This window comes from Pristiophorus japonicus, chromosome 1 (assembly GCF_044704955.1).
Source record: "Pristiophorus japonicus isolate sPriJap1 chromosome 1, sPriJap1.hap1, whole genome shotgun sequence".
Classification (NCBI taxonomy): domain Eukaryota; kingdom Metazoa; phylum Chordata; class Chondrichthyes; family Pristiophoridae; genus Pristiophorus; species Pristiophorus japonicus.
In genome coordinates, this window is record NC_091977.1 from 394,195,648 (window position 1) to 394,222,994 (window position 27,347).

At 44.8% G+C, this 27,347-nt stretch overlaps 1 long non-coding RNA gene across 2 annotated transcripts in view; it reads right to left on the minus strand.

Annotated features, from left to right (window-relative positions):
- Positions 1-283: 283 nt before the first annotated feature.
- LOC139259726 (uncharacterized) overlaps positions 284-27,347 on the minus strand; it is an 87,193-nt gene continuing 60,129 nt past the window's right edge. For both annotated transcript variants that reach the window (XR_011592644.1, XR_011592642.1), the window contains exons 3-4: positions 1,086-1,239; positions 284-852 (exon numbers count right to left, since the gene is read on the minus strand). This is a non-coding gene — a long non-coding RNA (uncharacterized lncRNA). The remainder of the gene's footprint in view (positions 853-1,085; positions 1,240-27,347) is intronic.

Below are 27,347 nucleotides of genomic sequence, written 5' to 3' on the forward strand. Positions count from 1 at the left end.
ATATCATGATCGCGCAAATGTGTCACGTGAAATTGAGATAAATGATCCTGTATTTGTGTTGAACTATGGACAAGGTTCCAAGTGGCTTCCTGGCACTGTTCTGGCCAAAGAGGGGAGTAGGGTGTTTGTGGTCAAACTCTCAAATGGACTCACCTGCAGGAAACACTTGGACCAAACCAAACTCAGATTCACGGACTATCCAGAACAACCCACAATAGACACTACCTTTTTCGACCCTCCAACATACACACAAGTGGCAACCGACCCAGCGGTTGACCACGAAGCAGAACCCATCACCCGCAGCAGCCCAGCAGGACTCATCACTTCCTGCAGCCCAATAAGGTCAGCCGTGCAGCAGCCCAGCGAGGGCCCAACAAATGACTCACCAAAACCAGCATTTGCACCAAGATGATCAACCAGGGAAAGGAAGGCCCCAGATCGACTCACATTATAAATAGTTACACAATTGACTTTGGGTGGGAATATTATTATATATGTAAACCTGTAAATACCATGTCTAACCAGCAGAGGGCTTATCCCCTGGAGTCCCAAGGGATCCCACAATCCCTTGGGAGCACCTGTATCTAAGGAGGCCTCACAGGCTGGAGAGGAACTCTGAGATCTGTAATAAAGGACTACGATCACATCTTACTTTGAGCTTGCAGTATCTAGTCTGACTCTTTATTTAAGACATAACAATAACCATCTCAGTATTGGAGTCTTCCTGCTGCCCTTCATTCTCCAGCTCATCCTCGTCATGATCTTGATGAAGAATATCTGGACTGATGGCTTCCTGATCATGCTCTGCTTGTACTTCTGCTTCAGCTTCTGTCTCATCCTGATGCGCAACCTCTGCAAAACATAACAGAGCAGATATTTGGTTAGCAGCAGGGGAGGGGGCAGAGGGGCAGGGTGACATGAGTATGCGGGTCACACAGTGCAGGCTCTTTTCAAAGACCATGATAATAGAACATTGGATAAACCGAAGCGTAGCTGACTGAAAACATCTCATAAACCGAAGTGTAGCTAGCCTACACAGTACTTAACATTTGGCCAACCCAGACTGTGCAATTTGCAGGGCTTACTCTCTGTCGGTAACCTGGGCCCAGCGTCCACATTGGTGGTTGATCTTCTCTTGCGAGATTTAATCATATCAGTGATCCTCTGTTCCACGGCAATTGGTTGCAGCCTACTTGGCGCACCTCCTCCAGTTTTCTCGGTTGATCTGTAACACCTTCGCTGCAAAGATGAAAACAGAACTTTTTTAAGAGAGGGTCCTTCTGCTGTGGTGACCACACACACACACACACACACACACATTAGTCACATTTACAAATGTAATTGCAGAGCATAATAAAAATATTACTTACAGTAACTGCTTGGCCAAGGCCCTGCCACTTCTTTTTGACCTGCGTGTCACTTCTCGGGCCATGGCAACTGCATTAAACTTGGTCCCACTGCAACTTGGTCCCAAAGTTTTGTTAGAAGAGAGGGTTTCAGTTTCTTTTGTCCTATTCTCCCTTTATTCATACGCATATCCCACCTCCTCTCAATGATGTCTATCAGGGGCTCAATTTCTTCGGTTAGAAATCTCTTGGGCCTTCCCACTATGCCTTCTCCGTCCCCTTCCCCTTCCCTTGGATCCATCTATTTCAGCTAAAATTTAAATGTCCAGACCCAGCTCCGATCCGAATGTGTTCTCACAAGCTGCTGATCCAGACCAGGAAGTTCACTGTGGATGCGTGGACACACCCGTCATGTGGAAAAAGTGATTTTTTTTTCCTGGCGCATAGTCAGAGACTTTTTGACACACACTTGAAGCTCCACCCCCAAACTTAATTTCGGGTACCGCAGTGCCAAAATGAAATTTTACTTTGGCGAAAGTTGCAACATTTTTTCGACGCAATCGGGCATTATCGGCCGTTAATCCTCCTGGGCGCCAAAAGTCAGCAAAGAGGAAAATTGAACCCATAGCAAGTAAAGTATACATAATGGCAGTCCACCTTTGATGCAGTCTGACTTCCCTCATATCCTTTCTTTCATCCTCTTCCTCATCCTCCAAATAGCACAGAATAAGAGAACTCTCCATTCAAATACGCATTGACAAAATTATAATAGTCGTATCTAAAAATGGGCACCCCAAACTATAGAACAAAATTCTGCAAAGAAATGTACAAAATAATAGTGCTGGAAATAATATCTAGCACGACTAAAAATAAGTGACATTTTTAGTTATTTTTTTTCATAAATGGCAAGTACCTATTTAAATACTGACTTCCCATTAGTATAGAATGTGCCTGCCTCCAAGACTCATTTTATAAAGCAAACTCAAGGCATAGTCCATTCCTCATGAGAATCATGGGAGAATACACATGTGGTCACAAGCATGTATTAATAAAATATTTTGCCTGTTTTTGGCAAAGGCCTTAAGTTCTGATGAAAAGTTTGCAAGGGATATAAATTCAAATCCCATCATAGTAAGCTGTGAAATTGAATTCAATACATTGTGGGCTATCACCAAATAATTACCATGTAAGCTGTCAACATAACCTTCATTATCTCCAGGCCAGATCCAAGACCACCCCAACCTCTGTCATCGAGCTACAGTATGCAGATGACGCCTGTGTCTGCGCACATACAGAGGCTGAATTCCAAGTCATAGTCAACGTATTCACTGAGGCATACGAAAGTATGGGCCATACGCTAAACATCCGTAAGACAAAGGTCATCCACCAACCTGTCCCCGCCGCACAGCACTGCCCCCCAGTCATCAAGATCCACGGTGCGGCCCTGGATAACATGGACCACGTGGACCATTTCCCATACCTCGGGAGCCTCCTATCAACAAGAGCAGACATTGATGACGAGATTCAACACCGCCTCCAGTGCACCAGTGCAGCCTTCGGCCGCCTGAGGAAAAGAATGTTTGAAGGCAAGGTCCTCAAAACCGCCACCAAGCTCATGGTCTACAGGGCTGCAGTAATACCCGCCCTCCTGTATGGCTCAGAAACATGGACCACGTACAGTAGACACCTCAAGTCGCTGGAGAAATATCACCAACGATGTCACCGCAAGATCCTGCAAATCCCTTGAGAGGATAGACACACCAACATTGGCGTCCTCGACCAGGCCAACATCCCCAGCATTGAAGCACTGACCACACTTGATCAGCTCTACTGGACAGGCCACATTGTTCACATGCCAGACACAAGACTCCCAAAGCAAGCGCTCTATTCGGAACTCCTTCATGGCAAAGGAGCCAAAGGTGAGCAGAGGAAACATTACAAGGACACCCTCAAAGTCTCCCTGATAAAGTGCAACATCCCCACTGACATCTGGGAGTTCCTGGCCAAAGACCGCCCTAAGTGGAGGAAGTGCATCCGAGAGGGCGCTGAGCACCTCGAGTCTCATCGCCGTGAGCGTACAGAAATCAAGCGCAGGCAGCGAAAAGAGCATGTGGCAAACAAGTCCCACCCACCCTTTCCCTCAAAGGCCAACTGTCCCACCTGTGACAGGGACTGTGATTCTTATTTTGGACTGTTCAGCCACCTAAGGAATCATTTTTAGAGTGGAAGCAAGTCTTCCTTGATTCCGAGGGACTGCCTATGATGATGATGATGATGCACTAGCCATCAAATGAGCTCGGGGGATTTGGGGGCGGGGTGGGGGGGGAAGTTGGAAGGTGCTGTTGAATGCAATTGGAAGAAATCACAAGACTGTAATGAAGCTGGGGTGGGTTCCCGATCACTGCGCTTGCTCAGACTTGGGTGTGGTCCATACAGACCTTGGGGAGCGAGAACAAAGAACCTGTCCTGCCTTCTTGCCATTTTGAGCTTCTTGCATAGGTAAAATTGAGCAATAATGACAATGCCATATCTTGTGCGAGCCTTCTGCATCACGGTACTGTGGAGGAGACTATTGGTTCGACGTGCATGAGGAACTTCAGAACCTGTAGGGTGACGGGCAGGAGACCTTACCCACCTCGAGTATATCGAGACAGGTGTTTGTACCTGCACCTGAGTGATACAGACTGTGTCAGAAAGCTGTGTTTCAGCAAAGAAGTTGTAACTGAGATCTGTGTGTTGGTGAAAGCAGACCTGCAACCTAGAAGCATCAGGAGGACTGCTTTGTCTGTTGAAGTAAAGGTTACAGCTGCACTTTCATTCTATGCATCCGGATCGTTTCAAGCTACAACTGAGGATGTGTGCGCCATTTCTCAACCTGCAACATATGTCTGCATTCGGCAAGTGACTGCTGCACTATATGCCCGGAGGAATTACTACATAAAGTTCCGCATGACCATCCAGGCAATGCGTGACACGGCTGTGGGCTTCTCCAGGATTGCTGGCTTCCCAAAGGTACAGGGCTGCATTGATTGTACCCATATCACCTTGCGAGCACCTTTGGAGGATTCCGAGATGTACAGGAACAAAAAAGGCTTCCACTCTATTCATGTACGGCTTGTGTGTGATGGCATGCATTGCATCATGTCAGTCGATGCAAGATACCCTGGGAGCATCCTTGATGCGTTCATCCTATGCAAGAGCATTATATCTGTCATGTTTCAGCAACAGCAGGAAGGGCTGAACTGGCTACTGGGAGACAAATGGTACAGCCTTGCCACCTGGCTCATGTTGCCCCTACGCGTAACCCGATGGAAGCTGACCGGGAATACAACATGTCACACATTGCGACGCGCAGAATCATGGAGAGGACCATTGACATCTTGAAACAGCGTTTCCGATGCCTGGACCATTCCGGAAGCTACTTGCTATACTCCCCTGAGATTGTCAATCAGTTCACTGTTGTGTGCTGCATGCTGCATAACTTAGCCATCATGAGGCAGCAGCAGCTGGTAATAGAAGACCCACCTGAGGTGAGAGTGGCTATGATAAATATGAGTAAGATGCAGATGGCGATCAGGAGGAGGACGAGGAAGCCATGCAAGTACCTGAACCCGGAGCATGACAGCAGAGGAGGGTGTGTCATTGTGCCCCTTTAACAATTGCTCGAGCCTTGCCCCAGCAGCTCATCCGTGAACGCTTTGCCGCCTGAAGGTTCAGCGACAACTATTCCACATGGACCAAGTTTACTGTTTGGACCTGTTTCGTAATGTTGTGTTGTGTTAATGGAACAAATGATGGCAATCATAGAATCATAGAATCACAGAAGTTTACATGTGCAGGAAGTGTATCCAGCTGCAGCTCCTGACAGACCGCATTGCGGCACTGGAGCTGCGCATGGATTCACTCTGGAGCATCCGCGATGCTGAGGATGTTGTGAATAGCACGTTTAGTGAGTTGATCACACCGCAGGTAAAGGTTACACAGGCAGGTAAGGAATGGGTGACCATCAGGAACAGCAGTGGAAGGAAGGTAATGCAGGGGTCCCCTGCGGTTACCTCCCTCAAAAACAGATACATCGCTTTGGGTACTGTTGGGGGAGATGACTCATCAGGCGAAGGCAGCAGCAGCCAAGTTCATGGCACTATGGGTGGCTTTGCTGCACAGGAGGGCAGGAAAAAGAGTGGGAGAGCTATAGTGATAGGGGATTCTATTGTAAAAGGGTTTCTGCGGTTGCAAACAAGACACCAGGATGGTATGTTGCCTCCCTGGTGCAAGGGTCAAGGATGTCTCGGAGCGGCTGCAGCACATTCTGGAGGGGGAGGGTGAATAGCCAGCTGTTGTGGTGCATATAGGTACCAACGATATAGGTTAAAAAACAGGATGAGGTCCTACAAGCTGAATTTAGAGAGCTAGGAGTTAAATTAAAAAGTAGGACCTCAAAGGTAGTAATCTCAGGATTGCCAACAGTGCCACGTGTTAGTCAGAGTAGGAATTGCAGGATAGCTCAGATGAATACGTGGTTTGAGGAATGGTGCAAGGGGGAGGGATTCAAATTCCTGGGACATTGGAACCGGTTCTGGGGGAAGTGGGACTAGTACAAACTGGACAGTCTGCACTTGGGCAGGACTGAAACCGATGACCTAGGTGGAGTGTTTGCTAGTGCTGTTGGGGAGGGTTTAAACTAAAATGGCAAGGGATGGGAATCTATGCAGGGAGGCAGAGGGAAGTAAAATGGGGGCAGAAGCAAAAGGAAAGAAGGAGAAAAACAAGAGTGGAGGGCAGAGAAATCAATGGCAAAAATCAAAAAGGGCCACATTACAACATAATTCTAAAAGGACAAAGAGTTTAAAAAAAACAAGCCTGAAGGCTCTGAGTCTCAATGCGAGGAGCATTCATAATAAGGCGGATGAATTGACTGAATTAATGGGTATGATGTAATTGGGATTACGGAGACATGGCTCCAAAGTAACCAAGAACTCAACATCCAGGGGTATTCAATTTTCAGGAAGGACAGACAGGAAGGAAAAGGAGGTGGGGTAGTGTCACTGGTTAAAGACGAGATTAACGCAATAGTAAGGAAGGACATTAGCGTGGATGATGTGGAATCTATATGGGTAGAGCTGTGAAACACCAAAGGGCAGAAAACGTTCGTGGGAGTTGTGTACAGACCACCAAACAGTAGTAGGGAGGTTGGGGATGGCATCAAACAGGAAATTAGGGACGCGTGCAATAAGGGTACAGCCATTATCATGGGTAACTTTAATCTACATATTGATTGGGCTAACCAAACTGGTAGCAATACTGTGGAGGAGGATTTCCTGGAGTGTATAAGGGATGGTTTCTAGACTAATATGTCGAGGAACCAACTAGAGAGCAGGTCATCCTAGACTGGATGTTGTGTAACGAGAGAGGATTAATTAGCAATTTGGTCATGCAGGGCCCCTTGGGGAAGAATGACCATAAGATGGTAGAATTCTTCATTAAGATAGAGAATGACACAGTTAATTCAGAGACTAGGGTCCTGAACTTAAAGAAAGGAAACTGCGACGGTATGAGACGCGAATTGGCTAGGATAGACTGCAGAATGATACTTAAAGGGTTGACAGTGGATAGGCAATAGCAGACATTGAAATATTACATGGATGAACTACATCAATTGTACATCCCTGTGTGGTGTAAGAATAAAGGGAAGATGGCTCAACCGTGGCTAACAAGGGAAATTAGGGAAAGTGTTAAATACAAGGAAGAGGAATATAAATTGGCCAGAAAAAGCAACAAACCTGAGTACGAGGAGAAATTTAGAATTCAGCAGAGGAGGACTAAGGGTTTAATTAGGAGGGGGAAAATAGAATATGAGAGTAAGCTTGCAGGGAATATAAAAACTGACTGCAAAAGTTTCTATAGATATGCGAAGAGAAAAAGATTAGTGATGACGAATGTAGGTCCCTTGCAGTCAGAGTCAAGTGAAATCATAATGGGGAACAAGGAAATGGCAGACCATTTGAACAAATACTTTAGTTCTTTCTTCACTAAGGAAGACACGAATAACCTCCCGAAAATACTAGGGGACTGAGGGTCTAGCGAGAAGGGGGAACTGAAGGAAATCCTTATTCATCAGGAAATGGTGCTAGAAGAATTGAAGGGACTGAAGGTCGATAAATTCCCAGAGCCTGATAGTCTGCATCCCAGAGTAATTAAGGAAGTGGCCCTAGAAATAGTGGATGCATTGATGGTCATTTTCCAACATTCCATGGACTCTGGTTCAGTTCCTATGGATTGGAGGGTAGCTAATGTAACCCCACTTTTTAAAAAAGGAGGGAGAGAGAAAACGGGGAATTATAGACCGGTTAGCCTGACATCAGTGGTGGGGAAAATGCTGGAATCAATTATTAAAGATGTAATAGCAGTGCATTTGGAAAGCAGTGGCAGGATCGGTCCAAGTCAGCATGGATTTATGGAAGGAAAATCATGTTTGACAAATCTTCTAGAGTTTTTTGAGGATGTAACTAGTAGAGTGGATAAGGGGGAACCAGTGGATGTGGTGTATTTGTACTTTTAAAAGGCTTTTGACAAGGTCCCACACAAGAGATTAGTGTGCAAAATTAAGGCACATGGTATTGGGGGTAATGTATTGATGTGGATAGAGAATTGGTTGGCAGACAGGAAGCAAAGAGTGGGAATAAACGGGTCCTTTTTAGAATGGCAGGCAGTGACTAGTGGGATGCTGCAGGGTTCAGTGCTGGGACCCCAGCTATTTACAATATACATTAATGATTTAGACGATGGAATTGAATGTAATATCTCCAGGATTGCAGATAACACTAAGCTGGGTGGCAGTGCGAGCTGCAAGGAGGATGCTAAGAGGCTGCAGGGGGACTTGGACAGTTTAGGTGAATGGGCAAATGCAGTATAATGTGGATAAATGTGAGGTTATCCTCTTTGGTGGCAAAAATAGGAAGGCAGATTATGATCTGAATGGTGATAGATTAGTAAATGGGGAGGTGCAATGAGACCTGGGTGTCATGGTACATCAGTCATTGAAGGTAGGCATGCAGGTACAGCAGGCAGTAAAGAAAGCAAATGGCATGCTGGCCTTCATAGCGAGAGATTGAGTATAGGTGCAGGGAGGTCTTACTGAGACCACACCTTGATGAGACCACACCTTGAGTACTGTGTGCAGTTTTGGTCTCCTAATCTAAGGAAGGAAATTCTTGTTATTGAGGGAGTGCAGCGAAAGTTCACCAGACTGATTCCCGGGATGGCAGGACTGACATATCAGGAAAGCCTGGATCGACTAAGCTTATATTCACTGGAATTTAGAAGAATGAGAGAGGATCTCATAGAAAATTATAAAATTCTAACGGAACTGGACAGGTTAGATGCAGAAGAATGTTCCTGATGTTGGGGAAGTCCAGAACCAGGGGTCACAGTCTAAAGATAAGGGGTAAGTCATATAAGACCGAGATGAGGAGAGACTTTTTCACCCAGAGAGTTGTAAACCTGTGTAATTCTCTGCCACAGAAAGTTGTTGAGTCCAGTTCATTGAACATATTCAAAAGGGAGTTAGATGTGGTCCTTTCGGCTAAGGGGAACAAGGGGTATGGAGAGAAGGGGGGGGAGGGGGTGCTACTGAGGTTGCATGATCAGCCATGTTCTTATTGAATGGCGATGCAGGCTCGAAGGGCCGAATGGCCTGCTCCTGCACCTAGTTTCTATGTTTCTATGTTTACAGCATGGAACAAGACCATTTCGGCCCATCGTGTCCATGAGGGAAATTATTCTTGTTTACTTCAAAAGTTGTGTTAATGATGGAACAAATAATGTAAATGATTCAGTTATAATTTAAAATATATTTTATTCAAAAGTTAACATTTGTACTTAACAAATAAAAATATTCTTGTATCAAACTTTAAAGTTTTCATTTAAAATCACTTACAAACTTTAAGATCACTTACAAACTCTAAGATCACTTAAAAACGTTAAGATCATTTACTAACTTTAAACTTGTAAATTTACATAACTTACAAAAACTTTTAATTTGAGAACAACAGTTACAACAGTAACAACAATGATACTAACAACAACAACAGCAGCAAAGAAAGACTGCACCCATCTGTCCTCCACCTGCTTCTAAGACCGCCCGCCGTGCTTGTTCTTGGTGACTCCACTACCCCTGCCTTCAGGCGGTGGTGCAGCATTTCTTGGGTTGGTACCAAGCTTATTCTTTCTAACATCTCGGGTAATGCGCACCTGTTGGCGGGGTGGGGGTAGTGGGGGCAGGCAGCAATGTGGAGAGCCCATCTTGGGGCTCTTCAGAGGCTGGTCTGAGGATTGGAATGTGAGTTGCAGTTGAGTCTGTCAATGGGCGTGGGGTTGGGGCGTGTTCCCTTATTGCAGCAGCTCCAACATTCCAACTCCAACATTCTCTCCCTCATGTTGAGCAAAAGTGTCTCAACTACCTGCAACATTCCTTCCCTCATATTCACTGAGTGTCTGAACTATCTGTGACATTCCCTTCCTCATGGTCACTGTCAGCGCATCAGCTACCTGTGACATTCCCTCATGTTCACTGATATGGTTTCAGCTGACTGAGATATTTCCTCACTCATGGTCCCAGACATCATTCCCATTTCTTGTGAGAGTGTTGTTACTTCTCCTGACAGTCCAGATACCTCATCACCCACCCCACTGATGGTGTCCAGGAGTGATCGTGTAAGGTCAATGCTCTCCGCACCCATTGCCATCATGTGAACCACATCTGTTAGATCCTGCACCTCAGGAGAGCGCTCCTTTCTCTCCTCACCCTGGGTGTGGCTCATAGCATCTCAATGATACCCGCAGCCTGGGTCGGTGGGGCCCTGTGTGTGCCTCGCTGCACCCCACCACTGGGACCCACAGTCTCGGTCTGTGGGGCCCTGGGTGTGGCTCGCATCCCACCACTGGGACCCGCAGCATCGGACAGTGGGGCCCTGAGTGTGCCTCGCTGCACCCCACCACTGGGACCCACAGTCTCGGTCTGTGGGGCCCTGGGTGTGGCTCGCATCCCACCACTGGGACCCGCAACATCGGACAGTGGGGCCCTGAGTGTGCCTCGCTGCACCCCACCACTGGGACCCACAGTCTCGGTCTGTGGGGCCCTGGGTGTGGCTCGCCGCACCCCACTGGAAACCCCAGCCTCGGACGGTGGGAAACCATGGAATGTCCCACCAACATTCAAACCACTCGTCAGGGAAGGGGCTGGCAACTCAATCGGCGGCATCTCCGCCTCCTCCAAAGTGAGTACAAGAGATGGGGCTTCATCCATCCCCTGCACATCCCTCTCACCCTCACCCCCATGCTCTTGGTCTGGAGGGTGGGATTGGAAGATGTTCTCTGCAGAGCTTGTCCTTGTCTGAATATTATTCTGCATCGTCAGGGTTGGCTTCAAGTTCTGCAAAATATAACAGAACACAGACAAATGGTTAGCAACAGAGGATGGGGCAGGGTTGGTGGCATGAGTAGGCTCACACAGCGCAGGCAGCAGGCTGATTTGAAGGACCACGATGAATGATAGATCATTTCATCAACCGAAGTGCAACTGACGGAGACATCCCCATTAACCGAAGCATGGCTAGCCTGCGCAGTACTTAACATTTAGCAAAGCCAGACTGTGAAATTTGCAGGACTTTCCCTCTCCCTCGAGTGTGGGCCCAGCTTGTGCAGTGGTGGTTGCTTTTCTCCAGGCAGGACCCATCAAAGCAGCGACCCTCTCTTCCAAGGGTGTCAGTGGGTGCAGATTTGCTGGGCCTCCTCCTGTTTGAGTTCTTTCCCTTTTGTTTTGTGCCACCTTGCTCTGCAAATATGAAAATACAACTTTTTAGAGAGGGTTTATTTCTACTGGTGGGATATATACAGCTGGTCACATTTACATTACAATTGCAATTGCATTGAATAAATGAAAATATTACATACACTGACTACTTGACCTAGGTCCTACCACTTTTTTTTGCACTGGCCTCCAGATCTTTGGGCGGTCACCATTGCTCAGTAATCTTGTGCAAATTGGTTCCAACGTTTCTTCATTTCTTTGGGTGGAACATTTATGTGACCTCTGCTGGTGTCCAGCTCATGCCATCTGGCCTCAATCACAGTAACAAGTGCCTCCACTTCATCCTGTAAGAAATTCTTGGTCCTTGTACTGTGTTGCATCTTGTATTGCAGCTGCGATTTTTCCAATGTTCTCACACAGCACTCAATGTTCTCACACGCACAACTGGCTCTTTAAAAATGGCCGATTGCAGACCGGGAGCTGTACTGTGCATGCATGCCCATAGGAATAACATCAAAAATGTCCTTTCTTTCGCGCATGCGCAGAAGGTACGGCATCATTTTTTCACCGCAGCCAGCAGGCTCTACACGGAGACATCGTTGGTGGTATTTCTCCAGCTACTTGAGGTGTCTACTGTACATGGTCCATGTCTTTGAGCCATACAGGAGAGCAGGTATTACTACAGCCCTGTAGACCATGAGCTTGGTGACAGATTTGAGGGCCTGGTCTTCAAACACTCTTTTCCTCAGGTGGCCAAAGGCTGCACTGGCGCACTGGAGGCGGTGTTGAATCTTGTTGTCAATGTCTGCTCTTGTTAATAAGAGGCACCCACGGCATGGGAGATGGTCCACGTTGTCCAGGGTTGCGCTGTGGATCTTGATGACTGGGGGGCAGTGCTGTGCAGCGGGGACAGGTTGGTGGAGGACCTTTGTCTTTTGGATGTTTAGCGTAAGGCCCATGCTTTCGTACGCCTCAGTAAATACGTCAGCTATGTCCTGGAGTTCAGCCTCTGTATGTGCACAGATGCAGGCGTCGTCCGCGTACTGTAGCTTGACGACAGAGGTTGGGGTGGTCTTGGACCTGGCCTGGAGACTGCGAAAGTTGAACAGGTTCCCACTGGTTCTGTAGTTTAGTTCCACTCCAGCATGGAGCTTGTTGACTGTGAGGTGGAGCATGGCAGCGAGGAAGATTGAGAAGAGGGTTGTAAAACAATGGCGTCTTTCTGCGCCGATTTCTCAATGTGCGCTGCTTGCTCTTAACTCACCAGAAGGTTTTTCGGGAGTGGCCAGATACGCCGACCTCGGAGACATTTTTTATGGGCAAACTTTGAAAAATGATAAAAACTGGCGCAGACATGCGGTAACGCCCCCTATGACATCAAAAAATTATAACTTAAAAAAAATCCTAACTAACTCAGTTACACTGGCGCAGATTCCTTGGGAAACTTTATTTTAAAAACTTACGCCATAAAAACTGGCGCGCGCCAAAAAAGCGGCGCAAATGACCAGGGAAAATTGAGCCCAAAATATTTATCTAAACTCACATTTTACCCTCCACTGGTAGGTCCCTTGGAAATGACAATTCCATCGTCCCAACAGTGCAGGAACCACAATATTCCACACAATGTTTATTCATTCCAGCTTGATTTCATCCTTGTGATCCCCAATCCTATTTCCAACGATATTCATCCAGCTCTTTTTAAAGAGGAATTAATTCAGCATTAACTAATTTTGGCTGGGAGCTCTGTCCATATTTCCATCATTCATTGGGAGAAGATGTTTTCAATCTCGAGTTGTGCGTTGTTAATATTATTCTCAGTTTCACTAGTTCTGTATTCATAGTCCAATCTAAATATCTGTTTACATTAAATCATAGAATGATACAGCACAGAAGGAGGACGTTTGGTCCATTGTTCCTGTGCCCGCTCTTTGAAAGAGCTGTCCAATTAGTCCGCTCCCCTGCTCTTTCCCCGTAGCCCTGTACATTTTTTCTTTTCAAGTACATATCCAATATTCTTTTGAAAGTTAATATTGAATCTGCTTTCACCACCCTTTTCACGCAGTGCATTCCAGATCATAACAACTCACTGTGTAAACAAAATTCTCTTCATCTGCCCTCTAGTTCTTTTTACAATTACGTTAAATGTGTGTCTTCTGGTTATTGACCTTGCTGCCAGTGGAAACAGTTTCTCCTTATTCACTCTATCAAAACCCTTCATGTGTTATTCATTTCTCTCAGCATTTTGAAAACCTAAATCATGTCAGCTTAATCTTTCTTTCTCTAATGTAAGCAAGTTCAGTTCTGAGCATGTCTTTTCAGAGCTTCTAAGTTCTGGAATCATCCGGGTTCTGCCCAATGCATCAATCCCCTTTTACTCCAATCATAGTCTATAAAGTTTCCCTTTTATCATAGTAAAGATTTCTTTCACTTTTGCTACCTTTGTGGATTTCAGACCAAACCCATAGCAGACAGACTCAACACAGATGATGCAGATACTGATGTTTTACAATACTTGTTTATCAAGGTCTTCTGCAGTATTAACAAAGGCATCAACACACATTTAAGTTTACCTCTCTTATCACTCCTTTGAGTTTTTCTAGTTTTGAAAGGATGGAATGTGCTGAAAATTAATGCTTGAGGTCACTCGTAATCAGTGCAATTTAGCACAGAGAACAAATAAGAAGAAATTCATATTTTTGCCAGAGCTGCCATAAAAGATAACTTAACAATGTTTCGATAAGCAAAAGTATCATCATCATAGGCAGTCCCTCGGAATCGAGGAAGACTTGCTTCCACTCTTAAAATGAGTTCTTAAGTGGCTGAACAGTCCAATAAGACACAGGTGGGACACATAGTCATTGAGGGAAGGGGTGGGTGGGACAGGTTTGCCACATGCTCTTTCCGCTGCCTGCGCTGATTTCTGCATGTTCTCACAAGTATAAGCAGGCCGCTCAATAATAGGTTCTGAAGTATTCATCTCCTTGAATTCTGATCTCTTTATCCTTTATATGCAAATGTTGCTGGTCATCTACACAAACTGCATTTAACAAATTCTACATGCTGAAATTATAAAACGGACACAATTCTATGCAAGTTGATGGGGCTTTTTTTGCTGTAAACTTTGTGTATATGAACATGGGTTTACTTTTCAAAAACAGATTTTTGATAAAATCAGATTTTTTACATTATTCTTCCCCAAGTTTTAAAATGCACATTACTATATCCTAAAATGTTATTCTTTAAAAAATAAGGCTGTAAATTGGAGTTGGTGATATTAGTTAATGAACTGTTAATTGTGTTCATAAAACACTCCTCTGTCTACTATTTTAACACAGCAATTAATCCATTTATTTTAACTCATTTCTAGGCTAAAATAAAATTCAGAATCTACACAGATACATTATAGGAGCAAAGGCAATCTTCCTTAGTTATCACAATTGCCATTAATCATATCTGTCTTTGGAAAAATTCTGGAGTCCATCATTAAGGAAGTAGTAGCAGGACATTTCGAAAATCGTAATACAGTCAAGCAGAGTCAGCATGGTTTTATGAAAGGGAAATCATGTTTGACAAATTTGCTGGAGTTCTTTGAGGATGTAACGAGCAGAGTGGATAAAGAGGAACCAGTAGATGTCGTGTATTTGGATTTCCAAAAGGCATTCGATAAGGTACCACATAAAGGATTACTGCACAAGATAAAAGCTCACAAGGTTGGGGGGAATATATTAGCATGGATAGAGGATTGGCTAACTAACAGAAAACAGAGAGTCGGGATAAATGGATCATTTTCAAGTTGGCAAACTGTAAGTAGTGGGGTGCCACAGGGATCAGTGCTGGGGCCTCAACTAGTTACAATCTATATTAATAACTTGGATGAAGGGACCGAGTGTAATGTAACCAAATGTGCTGATGATACAAAGATAGATGGGAAAGCAAGTTGTAAGGAGGACGCAAAGAATCTGCAAAGGAATGTAGGTAGACTAAGTGAGTGGGCAAAAATTTGGCAGATGGAGTATAATGTGGAAAAATATGAGGTTATCCACTTTGGGAGGAAAAATTAAAAAGCAAATTATTATTTAAATGGGGAGAGATTACAAAATGCTGTGGTACAGAGGGATCTGGGGGTCCTTGTATGTGAAACACAAAAAGTTAGTATGCAGGTAGAGCAAGTAATCAAAAAGGCAAATGGAATGTTGGCCTTTATTACAAGGGGGATGTATAAAAGTAAGAAAGTCCTGCTACAACTGTACAGGGTGTTGGTTAGACCACACCTGAAGTACTGCATACAGTTTTGGTCTCCTTATTTAAGGAGGGATATACTTGCATTGGAGGCAGCTCAAAGAAGGTTCATAAGGTTGATTCCTGAGATGAAGGGGTTGTCATATGACGAAAGGTTGAGCAGGTTGGGCCTATACTCATTAGCGTTTAGAAGAATTTCTTATTGAAACGTATAAGATTCTGAGGGGACTTGACAGGGTAGATGCAGAGAGAATGTTTCCCCACGTGGGGCAATCTAGAACTAGGGGGCACAGTTTCAGAATAAGGGGTCGCCCATTTAAAACGGAGATGAGGAGGAATTTCTTCTCACAGAGGATCATGAATTTTTGGAATTCTCTACCCAAGAGAGCAGTGAAGGCTGGGTCTTTGAATATATTTAAGGGGGAGATAGATAGATTTTTGAATGATAAGGGAGTCAAGGGTTATGGGGAGCAGGCAGGGAAGTGGAGTTGAGGCCAAGATCAGATCAGCCATGATCTTATTGAATGGCGGAGCAGATTCGAGCATCAAATGGCCTACTCCAACTCCTATTTCTTATGTTCTTATAATAAGAAAGTAGCTGTTTTTTTGTTATTTTGCATCTGACAATATTTGCTAAATACTTTATTGATCATAATATCAAAGAAGACTGTGATCCTATGGTACATAGTAGGAAAAGGAGTTAGATAAAACATGTTATTAACCAGGACCGCATAGAATAACAGTGCCTAAAATATATTGGTGCTTGTTGAGGATTTCTTTATATTTGTGACTGTTAATAGGAACTTAGTTAGATTTAGTGATCTGTTTTTTTTCTGAAATTACAATTTGAGATTTATGCTAAGGTTGCAAAATGCATTTGATGGAGTAACTCATGTTGGTATTGGCACAAAGTCACAAAAAACATTTGATGGAATAATGACAGTCAGGTAATAATAATTTTAAAAAAACAAATCTTTCTAAAACTCTCTCAGTGGGAGGCCCATCGGCTGGATTTAGCTAAATTGCTACTGCATGTTTTATAGTGAATTCAATGTCATATGGGTGATCACTCAGAATGTTATTATATAGCTACAGCTTTCACTCAGATGAAAAGTTTGTGTGTACTGGGCCAAAAGCTACATTATGTCAGCCACGTTAAATTTATGAACACACTATAGATATCACTTCAACAAACTGTGATTTGTTAAATACAGTTCCAAAAATTACTTGCTTAAGACCTAATTTCTCTAAGATTTGATCGCTGCATGATATAAAGCTTTATTTTTAGTAAAATCTGACAGGTAAATTGATGTCTTTGGTAGACCCATGCAGTTACATGCCAGCAGTGGTTTTCCTTTATCAGTTTCCCTACGGAGAAAAGTTTATTCACCTGGTCAATGTGGTGTAGATTTCCAGATATGCAGGGTGCACCTGGTAGTTGAGCTTAAACATCAGACTATAATAAAACATGTGCAGCTAAGCGCCTGTGCTTTTTAAGGAAATGTCCGTTAGCCAGCAAAAATGAAGCATTCTTTTGGAGCTATTAAATATTTCTAAAATTGCAACCAAAATAATCATCACGGCAATTTATCACAAGGTTTTACTTATTATTGCCAGAATTTACTGCATTTTCACTTCATGAGCATCCCTTTTACAAATGCATTTATATGAGATACCTTTGCCAATTTTTTTAACGGACTGGTTATTTGACTCTCTCTGTGCATTTGCGCCCATTTGATACTATGCACACAGACTCGATCCGTCGCCCATGCGCAGTATCCAACGATGCGGCAGCTGCGGCCTGAACCACCATGCTTTCCTCGGCTCTGTAAGGAGAAGGTTATGGGATCTGTTGGTGGCCAGGTGGGAGAGGGGATCAAAGGAGGGGTGAAGGGATCGGAGAGGAGGTTGGGAGAGAGAGAATCGGATGGGGAGGAGAAAGGATCGGATTGGGGGGGAGCTGGAAAGAGGATCGGTTAAAATCTCTCCGTGGCCTTACCGCTTCCTATCTAAACTCAGCAATGTGAGTGCTCCTAGCTGGATGGGTGAGCTCTGTCTGTTCTCTGAAGGCAGTAGTGTTAGCACTATGAGCTCTGCACCTTAGCTGTCACAATGAAAAGATCAAATTACACTTTGCAAAGATCTTGATTACTCAGGCAGGCAGGATCTAGTTACACATTCCAGACAAACTGCTGGGTGTGTCTTGTCCTGCAGGGGGACCAATCAGAACTTTGTTGTTGCAAATAATTACAGCCTTATTTTAATGAAACCTTTAATCCATTTATTTGAAAGAAGTTAAAATACCAGACAGATAAATTTCACATGGCCACCTGAAACTTTTGATCAATGATGATGGTGGGGGATTTAGCGATGGTTGTGATTGGGCATTTTGCTATTGGAGATGTTCATTGTCTGGTACTTATGTTGCATGAATATGATCTGCCACATATTAACCCAAGACTGGGAGGCCGAAATTGCCCCTTTACTTAAGAGCCATTACTGCCTCAAAGAGGCGGCCATGGCATGGTAAACACTCACCGACGAGTCGGCGTGGAGTTGCTGAAAATTCCGCCATTGCCCGCCATGCTTTTTGGAGTGGATACCATCACCGCCCCGCTCCCTCCACTTCCGCCCTGCTCCTGCATATGTATCCCGAATGATGTCAACATACTGTACACAGGCCCGGACCCGCCCCAGAAGCCAAATTGCCCTCAAATAGGCTTCTCGCCGCTTGTTGGGGCCAGCAACAGGTTTAGTTAACAATGCACAATGCAGAATCCTGGCCTAAATATAAAAATCAAAGTTTCCCCAATCTTTGTGCGCCAGCGTAACTCAATTAGTTACGATTTTTTTAGGTTCGTTTTTTTTTGTGTCATGGGGGCGTAACCCGATGTCTGCTCCAGTTTTTCCACAATTATGCAGGTTTGGCCAATTTACATTTCCCCGAGGACAGCGTATGTGACCAGTGCCGAAAAACCTTCTGGCACTTAAGGAAAACCAGCGCACATTAAAAAATTGGCGCAGAAAGACCCTATTGTTTTTAGGCGAAGATTTGGAGCGAGTCTAGTACACATAAATATGCATAATCAGGCTTACATTTCTAAAACTTAAAACACAGGAAATGGAAATTTCATGGAATTCTTTAAGTTTTGATTTTTAAAAAACTGTCTATCCACCACTGAACATCTCCAAACCGGGCTCGAGGGTCGGAGCGTCCTTCGCCTGGACACAGGAGCTCAGGGTTCGGCTTGAAAAGAAGCTCGGGCGAGCGGGGGGGCTGTGGAAGGCAAACGGAAGGCATGAGCAGCCTTACACTATGCATCAAATGAAGCTCGGGGAGGGGGAGGCGGAGTTTCCTGATCATTGCACCTGCTCAGGCCTGGGTGTGGCCCATACTAGGGCATCGACCTTGGGGAGGGAGAAAACAAAGAACCTTGTCCTGCCTGCCATTTTGAGCTTTTTGCAAACGTACAATTTAATCATGGGAGCAATACTGACAGTGCATACCTTGTGCAAGTCTTCTGCATGATGGTGCTGCGGAAGAGATAACTGATTCGACGTCATTGCATGAGGAACATCAGAGCCCCTAGGGTGACGGGCAGGAGGCCTTACCCATGTCGGGTATATCGAGACAGGCATTCGTGCCTGTACCTGAGTGATGCAGGCTGTGTCAGAAGGCTGCATTTCCAAAAAAAAGTTGTAACTGAGATCTGTGAGTTAGTAAAAGCAGACCTGCAACCTAGAGGCATCATAGAAACATAGAAACATAGAAAGTAGGTGCAGGAGTAGGCCATTCAGCCCTTCTAGCCTGCACCGCCATTCAATGAGTTCATGGCTGAACATTCAACTTCAGTACCCCATTCCTGCTTTCTCGCCATACCCCTTGATCCCCCTAGTAGTAAGGACCTCATCTAACTCCTTTTTGAATATATTTAGTGAATTGGCCTCAACAACTTTCTGTGGTAGAGAATTCCACAGGTTCACCACTCTCTGGGTGAAGAAGTTCCTCCGCATCTCGGTCCTAAATGGCTTACCCCTTATCCTTAGACTGTGACCTCTGGTTCTGGACTTCCCCAACATTGGGAACATTATTCCTGCATCTAACCTGTCTAACCCCGTCAGAATTTTAAATGTTTCTATGAGGTCCCCTCTCATTCTTCTGAACTCCAGTGAATACAAGCCCAGTTGATCCAGTCTTTCTTGATAGGTCAGTCCCGCCATCCCGGGAATCAGTCTGGTGAACCTTCGCTGCACTCCCTCAATAGCAAGAATGTCCTTCCTCAGGTTAGGAGACCAAAACTGTACACAATACTCCAGGTGTGGCCTCACCAATGCCCTGTACGATGACTGCATTGTCGGTTGAATTGAAGGTTGCAGCTGCACTTTCATTTTATGCATCTGGGTTGTTCCAGGCCACAACTGGGGATGTGTGCACCATTTCTCAACATGCAACACATGTCTGCATCTGGCAGGGGACTGCTGCACTATATGCCCAGAGGAATGACTACATAAGGTTCCCCATGACCACCCAGGCAATGCGTGACAGGGCTGTGGGCTTCTCCGGGATTGCTGGCTTCCCAAAGGTACAGGGCTGCATTGATTGTACCCACATCGCCTTGCTAGCACCTTTTAAGGATTCTGAGATGTACAGGAACAGAAAAGCCTTCCACTCCGTTAATGTGCAGCTCGTGTGTGACAACAAGCATCGCATCATGTCAATCGATGCAAGATACCCTGGCAGCACCCATGATGCGTTCCTCCTATGCGAGAGCGCTATATCTGCCATGTTTCAGCAGCAGCCAGAAGGACAGAGCTGGCTACTGGGAGACAAAGTGTATGGCCTCGCCACCTGGTTCATGACGCCCTTACGCATAACCCGGACGGAAGCTGACCGGGAATACAACATGTCGCACATTGCAACGCGCAGCATAATAGGGAGGACTATTGGCATTTTGAAGCGTTTCCGATGCCTGGACCATTCCAGAGGCTACTTGCAATACTCCTCTGAGATTGTCGGTCAGTTCATTGTTGTGTGCTGCATGCTGCATAACATGCTGCATCATGAAGCAGTAGCAGCTGTTAGTAGAAGACCCACCTGAGGTGAGAGAGGCTGATGATGATGAGGAAGATTCAGATGAAGAGGAGGATGAGGACGAGGAAGCTATGCAGCTACCTGAACCCGGGGCACGACGGCGGAGGAGGGCGGGCCATCGTGCCCCTTCAACGATTGCTCGAGCCTTGCGCCAGCAGCTCATCCTTGAAGGCTTTGCTGCCTGAAAGCTCAGCGGCAACTATTCCACATGGAACATGTTTACTGGTTGGACCTAATCCATTATGTTGTGTTGTGTTAATGGAACAAATGATGGAAAATGATTCTTGTTTACTTCAAAAGGTAGTGTTAATAATGGAACAATTAATTGAAATGATTCTTCTTTAGTTCAAAAAGACGTGTTAATAATGGAACAAATAATGTAAATAATCAGTTATAATTTAAAATATATTTTATTCAAAAGTTTAACAAAAATTTGTTTGTACTTAACTTAACTTTAATAAAAATATTCTTGTATCAAACTTTAAAGTTTTCAGTCAAGATCACTTACAAATTTTAAGATCACTTACATACTCTAAGAACACGTAAAAGTTTTAAGATCACTTACAAACTTTTAAACTTGTAAATTTACATAACTTACAAAAAACTTTTAATTTGAGAACAGTTACAACAGTAACAACAATAATAATAACAACAACAACAACAGCAGCAGCAAAGAAAGGCTGCACCCATTTCTCCTCCACCTTATTCTATGACCGCCCGCTGCGCTTAGTCTTGGTGACTCCACCCCTGCCTGCAGGCAGTGGCACAGCAGTTCTTGGGTTGGTACCAAGCTTATTCTTTCTAATATCTTGGGTAATGCGCACTTCTTGATGGGGGGCGGGGGGGCCAGGTGGTAATGTGGAAGGCCAGGCTTGGGCCTCTTCAGAGGCTGGTCTGGGGATTGGAGTGGGAGTGGCAGCTGATTCTGTCAATGGGTGCGGGGTCTGGGCCTGTTCCCTTATTGCAGCAGCTAACTCTGACATTCCCTCCCTCATGTTCACTGACAGTGTTTCAGCTACCTGAGACATTCCCTCCCTCATGTTCCCGGACCGTGTTCCCATTTCTCATGAGTGTGTTGTTACTTCTCCCAACAGTCCCGATACTTCATCACCCACCCCACTGATGGTGTCCAGGAATGATCGGGTAAGGCCAATGCTCTCCACACTCATTGCCATCATCTGAACCACATCTGTTAGATCCTGCACCTCAGGAGAGCGCTGTCAAGCTCTCCTTCCCCTCCTCAACCTGGGTGTGGCTCGCTGCATCCCAATGGTACCCATAGCCTGGGACGCTGGGGCCCTGGGTGTGCCTCGCTGCACTCCCACTGGTACCCGTAGCCTGGGACGCTGGGGCCCTGGGTGTGCCTCGCTGCATCCCACTGGGACCCACAGACTCGGATGGTAGGAAACCTTGGATTGTCCCACCAACACTCATATCACTCAGGAAGGGGTTGGCACCTGCACCTTCTCCAGAGTGAGTACAACAGTGTGGGCTTCATCCATCACCTCCCCTTCCCGCTCACCCTCACTTCCATGCTCTTAGTCTGGAAGGTGGGATTGGAAGATTTTCTCCTCTTCAGGCTCATCCACATCTGAATACTCTTCTGCATCGGCTTCAGCCTCGTCAGGGTTGGCTTCAAGTTCTGCAAAATATACAGAACACAGACATATGGTTAGCAGCAGAGGACGGGGCAGAGTGGCATGAGTAGGCTCACACAGCGTAGGCAGCAGGCTGATTTGAAGGACCACGATGAATGATAGCACATTTCATCAACTGAAGCATAGCTGACGGAGACATCCCCATGAACCGAAGCATGGCTAGCCCACACAGTACTTAACATTTAGCAAAGCCAGATTCTGATATTTGCAGGACATACCCTCTCCCTCGAGTGAGGGCCCAGCTTGTGCAGTGGTGGTTGCTTTTCTCCAGGCAGGACCCATCAAAGCACGATCCTGTCTTCCAAGGGTATCAGTGGGTGAAGATTTGCTGGCCCTTCTCCTGTTCGAGTTCTTTCCCTTTTGTTGTGTGCCACCTTTCTCTGTAAAGATGAAAATATAACTTTTTAGAGAGGGTGTCTTTCTGCTGGGTGAGACATATACAGATGGTCACATTTACAATCGCAATTGCATCGAATAAATGAAAATATTACTAACACTAACTACTTGACTTAGGTCCTGCCACTTCTTTTTGCACTTCCAGACCTCGGGGTGGTCACCATTGCTCAGTAATCTTCTGCAAGTTGGTTCCAGCGTTTCTTCATTTCTTTTGGTGGATTTTTTATGTGACCTCTGCTGGTGTCCAGCTCATGCCATGTACCCTCAATTACAGTAACTAGTGCCTCCACTTCATCCTGTAAGAAATTCTTGATCCTTGCACCGAGTTGCATCTTTTATTGCAGCTCCAATTTTTCCAATGAGAATTAAAGTTCGCACACACAACTGGCTCTTTAAAAATGGCCAAATGCAGACTGAGAGCTGTAGTGGGCATGCGCGCCCGTAGTAATCACGTCAAAAACATCCTGTTTTTTCCCGCGCATGTGCAGAAGGGGGCTGGCATCATTTCTTCAGCGCAGACATTAGGCTCTACTCCCCGAAACTACAGAACAGGCTGCGTGGCGCCAATTTCTAAAAATAGAATGCGGAAACTTGCTACTTTTTTTTGGAGTAGTTGGGGCCAAGAGAAATGGACATAACTCTGGCAATACGCCAAAAAATGGCATTGGGGAAAATTGAGCCCATGGAGATAGAAGTAACCGGTCTTTATGATGGAGAGTATATGAGATCGGAAACTGAGCAGATAGGACACTGAGGTTGCAAACAATCATGTTTATCTATTTCTAATTATATAATGTACATAAAGTGTTCTCAGGAATCAATTAGCTTTACCTTGACAAAATTATTTTTTATTTGCGTGAGATAAAAATAGTTATGGCTATATTATGACCTCACATAATTTGGCTTACGACTCTAGATTGTGGCCAAGACTGATAAGAATCTACACATGGTTCCCTTTATCAGAGAGAGAAAACAGGAAATTGCTTTTGCTTTGTTTCTGTCTCTTGCTGAATCACAACACTTAGACAATTGTGTGGGAAAATGTTGGAAATCCAGATTCAATGAGAATTTGGTCCTACAAGATAAACTAATTTACATATGTACTCTAACTGAGGCAATGGAACTGCAACACTTAAGTTTCGTTTTAGCAAGTATTTTCTTGGCCTATTACATGAAATGCCACGTTTATGTGGCTGCAAAATTAACATAAGGTTGGAATGTTAAATTCCATTTTCTAATGTTTAAAGAAATAACTATGGTAAAGTATGTCATTCACCCTTATGTTTTCCACACTCATTCCCTGCAGGGCCTGTAGCCTGGTGAATGTTTCTGACCCTAAACCAGTTATGTCTAGAACTTCTTGAGTTAGCTCTGATTGTGACCTTAGAAGGAGCCATAATAATAAACTATGTGGGTATAAAAAACACTAAATCTGTAACATAGTATTCATGGTCTGCCATGCTTTCTGAGAATGATTGGCAGATTTGCATTGCAATTTTCTGGTGAAATAGAATAGTATACACCGTATCATAATTGCATAGAAGATTAGTATATTTCAATTGAAGAAAGGAATTCCAAAAGGCAAATAATACTTGTTTTTATTTTTTTACTTTCAACTTTACAGAAGAATACATTTTACAGGAAGACTGGCTGAATCATACCTTGTGTAAGTGTAAAAGCTCTTTTGGTACTATACATGTTGAGCATGTATAATTGCTGCCCAGCCATTAGCCTGGTATTCTTTGCATTCTTTCAATGGTAGTTTTTAACTGAAGGTAGACTAAGTGACTCGATGAAAGGTAACATGCAATTACACTAATTAAACAGTATTACAACTGAAATGGTAGCGTCGTGGTTATGTTGTGGGGCTAGTATTCCAAAAGCCTGGATAATGATGCAGAGACGTGAGTTCGTAATCCCAGCATGGCAGCTGGGGAATTTGAATTCTGTTAATTAAATGGTGAGCATTGTCGTAAAAAAAATCTGGTTCACTACTGTCTTTTAGTGAAGGAAAGTTGCGCTCCTTACCTGGTCTGGCCTATATGTGATTCCGGTCACAGCTATGTGGTTGACTCTTAACTGCCCTCTTAATGGCAGAGTGAACCACTCAGTTGTACCAAACCACTACGAAAAACAATAATACTGCAGCTGTTCAAGAAAGCAGCTCACCACCACCTTCTCAAGGGCAATTAGGGATGGGCAATAAATGCTGGCCTTGCCAGCGACATCCACTTCCCAGGAACAAATTTTTTTTAAACGTACCCGCTTGACCTTCACTAGTGTGCATAGCTTACTGTGTACTAGAGGTAAACATAAGAGACACGAGTTTCTACTTTGGGCGCGATCAGTGATCTGGGCGCACGTTGCGCTAGTTTTTAGAAGTATTTTCTTTTCTCAAGTTTCCGCTCAAACACATTTGCATATTGCCAAACACAAAAGCTGCCATGAACCGTGCAATCGAGCAGCATTTTAGGCCGTGACGGGGTGAAATTCATTATCGTGCCGTTTGGGGGCAGTAACTTTTGAAAGCCGAGAAACTTAGCGCCAGGCGCTAATACTTCCCAGCTTTCAAAAAATTGACTTTAGCTTTCCAGGAAGGAATTGGAGAGCTAAATCAAGCACTCCACTTCCTTCTTGGAGCGCTAAAGGATGCAGGTGGGGCAGTGACCTCAGCAGTGCTGCACACTATCCGTGGAGGGTACCCTCCATCATTTAGGGTGGCACTGCCACTGTGCTAAATGGGATAGTTTCAGAACAAATCTAGCAGCAGCAGAATTATATTCCACCACAAGCTGTAACCTCATGGGTCGGCTTATTCCACACTCTGCCATTACCATCAAGTCAGGGGACCAACCCTGATTCAATGAGGACTGTAGAAGAGCATGCCAGGAGCAGTACCAGGCACATCTAAAATAAGGTGTCAACGTGGTGAAGCTACAACACAGAACTACATGCATGCTAAGCAGCGGAGGCAGCATGCTACAAACAGAGCTAAGCGATCCCACAATCAACGGATCAGATCAGAGCTCTGCAGTCCTGGCATATCTAGTCGTGAATGGTGGTGGTCAATTAAACAACTAATGGGAGGAGGTGGCTCCGTGAACATCCCCATCCTCAATGATGGTGGAGCCCAGTTCATGAGTGCAAAAGACAAGGCTTTTCAAGCAGGTTATTGGTGAGTAAGTGCTGCTTGATAGCACTGTCGATGACATCTTCCATCACTGCTGATAATTGAGATTGGAATGATGGGGCGATAATTGGCCAGATTGAATTTGTCCTGTTTATTCTGGACAGGACCTACCTGGACAATTTTCCACTTTGTCGGCTAGATGCCAGTGTTGTAGTTATATTGGAACAGCTTGACTAGAGGTGCGGCTACTTCTGGAGCACAAGTCTTCAGCACTACAGCCAGAAGTACCGAGTGTATAATTCATCTTGCTCTTGTCCTGAGGTCCCTACTAACACAGAACCCATCTTCAGCCAATTCGATTCACTAAACATGATATCAAGTAACGACTGAGCGCACTGGATACAGCAAAGCCTATGGGCCCTGACAACATCCATGCTGTAGAGCTGAAGACTTGTGCTCCATTTGCAATTCCTCAGATAATGAAGCAGTCCGTGACTGCATACAATAAGACCTGAACAACATTCAGGCTTGGGCTAATAAGTGGCTAGTAACATTCACGCCACACAAGTGCCAGGCAATGACCATCTCCAACAAGCAAGGGTCTAACCACCTCTCCTTGATATTCAACGGCATTACCATCGTCGAATCTCCCACCATCATTATCCTGGGGGGGTCACCATTGACCAGAAACTTAACTGGACCAGCCAAATAAATATTGTGGCTAAAAAAGCAGGTCAGAGGCTGACTATTCTGCGGCGAGTGACTCACCTCCTGACTCCCCAAAGCCTCTCCACCATCTACAAGGCGCAAGCCAGGAGTGTGATGGAATACTCTCCACTTGCTTGGATGAATGCAACTCCAGCAACACTCACAAAGCTCTACACCATCCAGAACTACTTGATTGACACCCCATCTACCACCTTAAACATTCACTCCCTCCACCACTAGTGCACCGTGGCTGCAGTGTGTACCATCTACAAGATGCACTGCAGCAACTCACCAAGGCTCCTTTGACAGCACCTCACAAACCTGAAGGAGAAAATGTGTCCATTGATGTATTTCATATTGTCATTTTAAGTAGGGACAGTGTAACCATCCTAGGCAGTATAGAAACCAAACTTTTCCAATGGCGAACTTCCGCCTGCCACTTTCACCTCACCAAATTCATGGGACAGTGTCATTTAAATAAAGGGATTGCACATTCATGCCTGTCGTGGCGCAACAGGAGTGCATACCTAATTGAGGCAGCAAAACTCACAGCGGCATTGTGCTGTTCTGCTAGGGGGAACCAGAGGCCCAGTTCAGGCCAAAGACAAAGGTCAAGTTTATTTTTATTTTTATACTGTAATTCTCAATAGCCTGCAGTATCAATGACAATTGATTCTTCTGGTATCAATTGCCTTTGCCTTTTTCACCTTAGGCTCCAATTTGGGGCCACAATGGGACTTATGCCTGCTGGTCACTCGGGCCTATCAAGCGTGTTTCTCACAGAACTCCTGGGGTAGAACAGGAAGATCTTCAGAAACCCCTTCAGAAACTCCCCCAAGCTGGAATTAGCAAGTAAAAATAAAGAAAGTGATTTGAAGGAGCGAGGAATCAAGCAGGAAAAAAGGGTAAAAAAACAAACTTAAAGGCACTTTGTTTAAATGCACGTAGCATTTGTAACAAAATAGATGAG